Source organism: Calypte anna, chromosome Z (assembly GCF_003957555.1).
Source record: "Calypte anna isolate BGI_N300 chromosome Z, bCalAnn1_v1.p, whole genome shotgun sequence".
Lineage (NCBI taxonomy): Eukaryota > Metazoa > Chordata > Aves > Apodiformes > Trochilidae > Calypte > Calypte anna.
Window position 1 is genome coordinate 68,179,134 of NC_044274.1, and position 9,440 is coordinate 68,188,573.

The following is a 9,440-nucleotide window of genomic DNA, read 5'->3' on the forward strand; positions in this document are numbered from 1 at the left end:
TTGTATGTTTTGAAGTTGATTATTGCTTGTATAAGTCAAGGCTCTGTTCATAAATATACAGTATTCTACACATCACTTCCTTGTACCGGAAACATGCAGAACAGAACATATATTTTAACACTTTGCAAACTTTCTCACCATATGTATAAAAAACCCTGCATAGATTTGTTGTTTTCATGTCTACTTGTTGGATTTAAACAATGTTGTAAGGCATTCAGATAACATTGTGATTGTAGTTTTAAATAGGTTAGATACAGTGCTTATATTGAATTTTTTTTTCACCTCCTTCTATTACGCATAATAAAATAGGACTGACAACATTCCTTATTAAAAAAAAAATCACAACAAAAAAATTCAACCTGTTAGCCATGCTTATTTATTTAGAAAGAGAATGGAGCTGGAACTTTACTCGGCTCTGGAGACTTTTTCCTCAGTTGATTTGAACTCCATAATGTTCCAATACGAAGCCCTGCAAAATGCACCCACTCTTATCACAAAGTTGGGTCTGCTGTGAATTGGGGCATTACCACAATGAGGGCTGTGATTCCTTTACATGGAGCAACTTTGAACTCCATGTGGAAGCATGTTGGGATTGTAGTAGAGGGACAGAAGATAAAACTAGAGGTTTAAATTCAGATTTTCTGCGTGAGTGATTCTTAGCTCTGCATTCTTGACTTTTGAGTTAAACCAGAATTCTTTTTGACCTGTATTTCAGATTTACCCTGCATGTACTGCTGAGATTGAAGAGCCTGCTTCAAATTGTGTTTTACAAGTACAGACAAGACAAACAGTAGAGATAAATATGCCTGTAGCAAGTTTTATGAGTATTAAACTTCCTGTCTCTACTAACACACTACTGGATTTTTAACAGGGTACAGAAAGAGTTGTAGACTGGGAGGTGGAAAGGCTAGGAGGGCACAAGGCTTTGATGATTAAAGTCATTTACTTAAAGCAGTTCAGATGTGCACTGTACATCTTGGGTCACTGGCAGCAAGCATGTGTAGTATGTGGTTCAACCAAGGCTTGGGCTGCAGGGTTGTGGACAGAGCTGAAAATGTCTCATGAAAGCAACTGCATTTTATCTGCCCATGAACACCTCTGCAACTATTATTACTCTGAACATTTTTCTGTACCTTCACATACTGACATACTGCGGTTCCTGACATGAACCTCAGAGCATGGGGTTCACCTCCTGCAGAGGGAGGTGAAAGTAGAAAACCAGACAAGGTAGAAATAAGCCAGGCCACCTATTTCAGTAGAGCTTCTCAAATAGAAGAGAAGGTGCTGGTTAGTGGAAACACTCCTATATTACAGCTGCACCCTAAATGATGCACAACTTCATGAAGCTAGGGAGAAAAAGACATCTCTCTGCTGGCAGGTGTCCTTGAGGGACACTGGTTTCTATAGCATTTTTTGCCTGAGGTGCTGCAGAGACTCTGGGTGATGTGTAGAGGGAAACACAAGTGCAGCAAAAAGTTCGACACAGAAGTTCAGCAAATGTTTCAGAAAGATGGAAATGGACTGGCAAGGGGCTTGGAATGGAAAGGCTTGCAAAGAGTACTTGCAGTCAGAAATTGCTTTTCCAGGGCAGTGGCTAGAGGTTCATCATCTGAGGTTCAGCCTATGGGTATGGTTAAGGTTTATGTCTGTAATGCTTCTTTAAGCAAAAAGTACTCATCTCTATAGGCATCGTCATTGCTCTGAGCATACTCAGGAGCCAGCACATGCAAGCAGAGACATGGCCTTGGTGGTGGGAGCCTGAAACTACAACAGCTGGTGGAATTTGAGCTGTAAAAAGCTCAGCAGCACAGTGGCCTCGGTTGCCTGAGGAAAAATAGAAGCAAAAGAAGGAGGAGGAGCAGCTTCTAGCATAAAAGCTATCGAGTAACTTCTGAAAACCTGGATCCTGCCAAGAGCACTAGTTGTGGATACAATTAAATCCTCAGTTAAGCTCTGCACCTCTAGTGAGTTAGGGTTTTAGGCTTTTTTCTTTTTTTCTTTAGGGTTTTTTTTTCCCTTGTACATACTGAAATTTTGCATTTGGTAAGACATAGTTTTTGTCTGCTAAGAAGTGCTGCTGCTGTTGTGTCTCAAAAAAACCCACAGATGGTTCCTCAGCATCAATAGGGATGCTGAAGTTACAGCAGCTGCAAAGATGACTCCTTGGTCAGCTAGGCAGATCTTTGAATTTTGGTGGTGTTTGTAGACAAAAGGTCCTGGTTTGAACCAGAGTTATTAGTCCAGGTAGGGAAAAAGAGTGGTCATATTTTTTTTTTATCTCAGTTAAAAGGCTTGCAATGTGCTGTCATTTCCACCAGAGGTAGAAGACAACAGCTCTCCAAGTTAAAAACTGCTCCCTCACTAGGAATGTTTCAGGTATTGCATATAAAAAATGAGTGGAAAAATCTCTGTGTTCAATGCAACTGTGTTTACACACAAAGGAAGATGCATTCTTTTTTGGAGAAAACATAGAACTTGTGTTATTGATTTTATGTAGCAATAAGTATAGGACTCTGTGCACACCCTGACTGAAACAGATGCAAAAGCTGTTTGGATGAAACATGGACAAAGCTTACAGGCTACACAAATTTGCTAGAATGGTGAACCCAAGTGGTAAAGTTATTGTAAGGACAAAAATTCATACAGAAAAAGGTCTATCCTTTGAACACTTCGGCAGGAGACCTGGAAGGAAATTTAAGAACCTGTGAAGTGCAAATTGATGGCAATTTTTCTTACAATTTTCACAGCAAATAAATATTTTTAAGCCATCTGAGAGCTGTTATTGCTCTTATGGGCTAAGTTAATCTGCTAAGGCAGATTTAAAAAAAAAAAAAAAGAGAAATAGGATCCTGAGGTGTGTTAGTGAGGAATTTATTTCAAGGCTGGGAATGGATTCATGATACTACCAAGATGCCTCCAGATTTCCAGCTTCTAATAACCAGAAGGAATTAATTCAAACTGGAAATGGACCATCACGGGCCCAGCAGCCTGCTGCTGGGATGGATGGATGGATGGATGGATGGATGGATGGATGGATGGAAGAGAGGAGAAACTAAAAGGAAGACAACCGCTGGTAGTGGTCCTGCACAGGTGCAGCCATCTCAGGGAGCAATTACATAGCTTCAGTTTTAGACTTAAAAAGTAGCATCTTCTGGTGGGAAGTCCTGTGGCCATTGAAGTCCTCATTATTATAAGACAGGAGGTAAACAGTTTAGGAAATTGAATAAATGGTGTAATTGTCTTCTGTAGCAGGAGAGTGGCAGGATTTTTTATGTTTCTTTCACTACAGAGTTTGGGGTAATAATAACACATAATGTTTCTAGATGGTAAGCAAAAACAGTAACACAGAGGCCTGGCAGCAGTCATACACAGAAAGTCCGCAGGAGACCCAGGTGATGAATCCATGTTTGCTAAAGAGTTCTGCTCCCTCACATTAAAAAAAAAAAAAAAAAAAAAAAAAAAAAAAAAAAAAATTTAAAAACTGACATTTCTAAGGTACTGCTCTGGAAGGCAGTATAGTCCCAGGTTGCTCTCTTGAGGATTAAAACAAACCTTGCACTCACCCACATACCACATTTTTGTCAATACATTTTTAAAATATGCTTAGAAAGGGAAAAAAAGCAGCAGATGCTAGTGATGGTGCTTTATGCTTGCTGAATGAAGGATCTCTTTGCTCTGCTCATGAGAGCCATAGCTGCTCTGCAACTGCATCTTGCTCATCCTTAACCATGGCAGCTTCTCCATCTGCTCAAATCCTCTCTTTCTGACTTTCTTGCTGAGAGGGGTGGCAGCCCCCAACCTCACCTGGCTGCAGAGACAATGATGAAGCTGCATTACTTGCAAATGAGAGCTACAAGTGCCAAGCTGGAGCTAATAATGCCCATGTCTCCCAAAACTGGATTTCAGTGTCAATGTGTGCTCTGCTAACAAAACCCATGGACTTTGGGGTGTCTTTAGCCATGCTGCAGCCAGGCTGGTATTTACAGCTTGAAAGTGGCTGACTTTACAAGTGTGAATTACCAGTTATCCCCTTTGCTTTGGGGGAAAATAAGGATATTTTCCTCTTAGTAGATTTGAACAGGTCATGCTGATTTTTCTCGTACTCTTTTGCTATGAAGAGAATGCTAAACCCAGCATGGAGTCATTGATTGTGGTATCAAGCCTATTACCCCTCACCAAGTTTTGCAGAAAATATTTCCACTAGGTTCTTCCTATGAAGACCTGCAGAGTGTTGGAGCAGAGGTCTGCCTGTTTGCCCTGTGAGAGGAGTGGAAAGTGCTTTCAGGAAAAAGGCATGGTTAAAATAAGTGATGTTTTTCTCCTTTGTTCACTGTGTCAGCAGCCTGGTTCCCTCCCTGTGGGAGTGCTTTCCAGACTGGCACCTTCAAAGGCAGAGTAAGAAGGTCAAAAATAATCAGAAAATAATATTTTTACAAAAGGAGATTGTGATGTCAGAGAAAAAACTGCAGGAAGAATGGTGAGAGGAAAAGCACATGGGTATTGATTTAAAAATGGAAAAACTATCCATGTTCATATTGTATTAGGGACAAATTTTAATTTATAACAATTAATTTATAAAACAGTGAAATCCCCAGTAAGTGCACATAAGTGTAATAGTTCTATATAATATAAAACAAATGCTATTGTAGTTTTTTATAAACTGGCCTAAATATGTGTGCTGTTTGTTTGCTAGTCATTTTTGTTTGTGCTCCATAGTTACAGGTGTTTTTTTAAAAGGCTACTTCAGTTCCTCAGGGCTTTAAGCAGGACTTTTAGACTGTGTTGGCACATGAGGGCTACATTTTCAGTCACTCTTCAGTCCTTGAACATTGTTGGGAACAGCTGTTGCTACTTGTAAAGCCAAAAATTTCAATTTATTATGACAGGCAATGTGGACACAGAGATTTTCAAGCTGTCGGATGTTACATTAACAAAAACTAAAGTGAAATTATTTCTAAATATAAAAGAAGAGCTGAGGACATTCAGCTTCACTTACTGTCACTCCTGAGTGAAAGATTCCTTCTGGAGAATCCCAACATGAAAGTTAAAGAAAAGCCTAGAGTTTAATCCACAAAATTCTTTTGAAGTGTACAGTATAGTAGATACTAGCTAACGTGCAATTACACAGGTGAATTCATTTACCTTTACTTCATGGGACATACTGTTATAGTTGTATATTATAAATCTTAATTTTTCAGGGGTAAAAACTCTGATACACGTATTTTAATTAACATCATATAGTGAGTGCATGGCATTATTAACAGCATCAGGACTAATCTTAGAGAGAAAAAAATATTTGACAAAGGAGAGAATAGTAAAATTACACAAACTCAACTCATTTTCTCTTGCCCTGTCCCAGCTGACTCCAAGCACAGCTTAGATCCTAGAAAAGGCACAGAAATTTCTCCAGGCTGCTATGGATGGTTCTGGGGCTGCTCTGCTTTTGCAGATGCTGAGCAGCTGAGGTCTTCTCCAAGCTCTTGAAACACCTGGAGTGCAATGCAAGCATGGGAGCCTAGGGGAGTGCCAGAGGAGGGAGAAAGGAGGGTACCTGAGTCACCAAGCCAGGTGAGATCAAACTCCCTCCTGGATGATCCGCATCCCATAGATAAATGTCTGGGGAGCCCATGAGAGCTGTCCCCTTGTGCTGAGAGGCACAAGACCTTGAACACCCCCTGGTGTCATGTGTGGTTTTGGCTGTCTGGATGTGCTGGGACAGCACATTATTTGCCTGACTCAGTTGTAAAATGCCCAAGGTAATGAAGTTGTAATCACTGTTAAACCTGCAGCAAATGATAACACACGTGGTCGAAGAAATTCTGATGCTTCAAGAACACTTCATTTATTGGGAAACAAGTTTTCTTTCTGTTCAGTCATGGTGGCTTTTCAGAAGTGGCTTCAGATCAAAACTATTCTCCCTATGTGCAGCAAATGCTCATAGCTTGGTATAGCCACTTTCCCTCAAGGTTCTACCTCCTCCAAATCACCCTCTGCTGTTGAAGTTCACTTATTTCTGTGGAGTTCACAGATCTTGCTCTTCCTGTGCAAAGACATATAATTGCATATTCAAACTGATTTTCTCAACTTCTGTAATAGTAACCTACCAAATTTAACACATGGAAATCCAGGACTGCCACTTGGTGTCTTCTGTGGTCTCCTCATGGCAGAGACAACACCTGGAGTCTTGTGAAATATATATTCTGTGTGATATTCTGTGTGATAGGAAGAATATAAATGTCTCTAGCTGAATTCACATCACAGATAACCCTTTTCTCTGAATTTTAAACTTGTGCTCCATGGCCAACAATGTGTACGAAAGGGAAACAAGCAAATTCTGTGTAATAGAATACTTTGTTCCTCTCCTCTCTACCATATCCCTATTTAAGTAACAAATATTTTAGCATTTAACAGCTCCTATCTCCTTGCCTTTTATATATATTTTTGAGACTTGTGTGTCTTCAGGCACAACAATGGTAATATACCACTCAAGGTCTAGTGTTTAAAAAAACAATTTTCAGCATACTCAAGAGCTGTTCATCTCAAATGAGGAGTCTGTCTCATTGCTTAAAGATCACAAGCTTTCATAAATTAATAAATGCTGACATATATATATATTTTAATTATGTATTGTGTATCATAGTAATAAGGATAGAATGATAGAATGGGTTTGGTTGAAAGGAACCTTAAAAATCTTATGATTCCAACATGCCTGCATGGGCAAGGACACCTCCCACTAGACTAAGCTCCATCCCTCCTGGTCATGAACACTTACAGGAATATAGCAATTCCACAACATCCCTGGGCAATCTGGGCAAGTGTCTCACCTCCCTCACAGGAAAGAATTTCTTCCTAATATTTAACTAAATCTCCCATCTTTCAGTTTAGAAAAATTCCTCATTCTATCACTCCATGCTCTTGTAAAAAGTCTCTCTTCAGCTCTTCTATAGCTCCTTCAGATACTGCAATGTGTGATCAGGTATCACAGTTTAACACTGGCCCAGCAATTAAACCAAATGAGAGATGCTCTTTATTAATCCCCCTCTCTCCTCCCTGGTAAAGAAAGGAGAGAGAATAAGGGAGAGAGACTTATGCAGTGGGAACTAAACTACACAACTTTAAAGGAACAGTAATGATAAATAGGAAAAATTTATTAAATAGGATAAATAGGAAAAATTATATATTTAGTATTTACTAAATATATACAAATATACAAATATACAGGAAAATTGATACCATGTTCCTCCCCCCTTTTCCCCCAATAATTCTCACATCACCACCGAGGCTGCAGGGCAGCCCTGGGACAGACAGTCCAGGCTGGAATCCTGGGGTCAGCAGCAGTCAGGAGCTGGAGACAGGAACACAGAGATTCAGGCTGGCATGGATCAGGAGCACAGGCAGAGGAATGAATGGAATCCTCCCAAGATGCTGAAACAAACAGGGAGAGGTGAAGGAGGGGAAGCAGGAAAGGCAGGAAGGGGTTTGACCCTTGTGATCCCTCAAATTTATACTGAGTATGACAGAGATGGAATACTCTGTCTGGTCAATTCTGGCATCTATCTCACCCGTTCCTTCCCAAAGGAGAGTTTCAGGTGGGACCTCTTCACTCCTTCATGAGGGCAACATGTTCCTCAAAACCAAGCAGAGACCTTGGTTCTGCACACCAGTCTGCAGCTGTAACTATAAACATGGAGTGTTATCAGTCCCAGAAGCAGACACTGACTACAAAACTTGCTGTTAATTTCAGCAAGTGCAACTACTGACAAGAGATTTAGCTGAAAGCAAAAGTACAAGACAGAAAATCACCTTTATCCTGGCCCACACCAGGACATAAGATCTCCTTGGAGCCTTCCCTTCTCCAGGCTGAATAACCCAAACTTTCACAGCCTGCTTACAGAGGAGGGGTACTCCAGCCCTCTGACCATCTTCCTTGGCCTTCTCTGAATTCATTCCAAGAGCTTCAGGCCCTTCATGTGCTGGGGCCTCTGGAACTGGACACAGTGCTCCAGGTTGGGTCTCACAAGAGTGGAGTAGAGGGGCAGAATCACCTCTGTTGACCATGCTGGGCATGTTTCTTTTGATGCAGCTCAGGACCTGAGCTTCAAGCACACAAAATGGATCACATTGAGCTTCTCATCAACCAACAACCCTGAGTCCTTCTCCTCAGGGCTGTTTTCAATATATTCTCTACCTAACCTGTGCTTGGGATTGCCCTGAAGCAGGTACAGGACCTTGCACTTCAACAGGTACAGGACCTGCTGAACTTCATGAGACACTGACCCACCTCCTCAGCCTGTCAAGGTCCTTCTGCTTGGAATCCCTTCCTTCCAGTGTGTCACCCACACCACACACCTTGGTGTTGTCAGCAAACTTGTTGGGGTGCACTTGGTCCCACTTGTCCATGTCCCTGACAAAGATGTTAAACAGCACCAGTCCCAGAATCCCTGAGGAATGTTACTGGTCACCAATATCCACTTGGACATGGAGCTCTTGACCAGCACTCTTCAAGTGCATCTCTCCTAGAGCAGGGGAAAATGTTAACCAGCCTTGATCTCAGAGTGTGACTCTGTGTGAAATACTTCACAGGTTTTAAGAACAGATTCAATTAAGGGTAAATGGGCTGTTATATTCTCAAAACCACAGAAAACAAGCTCGCCTTTCACCAATTATATTGCCTTACTCCAGCCACAGACTCTTCAGGTGGAAGTTGTTCCTTGACAGCTTTTGTCACACAACGTGTAAGTAATAATTAAGTGAAAAATTGAGCAGCTATTTCCCCGTATCTCATGCATTCACCCAACCTTTTGTGAGTGTTTGTGCAACCAGGGTGCAGGAGATTTTATCAAGGATTCCCAGGCAGAATTGTGTACCAGATCATTGTGTACCAGATCATTAGCAGAGTTCTCCAGGATTTGTTTTCAGAGACTCTCAGTCATCTGTGATTTACAGTCCAGGCATAACACAAAGTGACAGAGATGTGCTGAAGGACCAATGAAAATTCATTGCTGGAAGTAGGATGGAAAGCAGGACAGGGGATGAATACTTCTCTATGATTTACTTTGGTTTTGAGGAGGTAAATAAACCCACTTGAAACCTGGGCTAGAATGTGTATGGATGAACTGGGATTTGATTCTACAGCCAACAGGAAAAGGAATTTTCCTGAATCAAGGGGTTGATACCTACTTGAGCTATAGCGAGCTTTTAACAATTCTTTGCAGGAAAAAAACCCCAAACAGTTAAAGACATGTAGTTATGGTCCAGGGCAAAATACCTCTGAACAAGCTAGCAGAATAGAAATCTTTGCATTTTAAAGGACTCTATTTCTCTCTTTTACACCCTTCCTGCAGCAAAAATGTTGCCTGATTTCTGAGATACAGGTAAAATAACTTTGCTTCCCTGTGTTGTTTAAACAAACATCTATTGTAATGTACTATAAATATTAT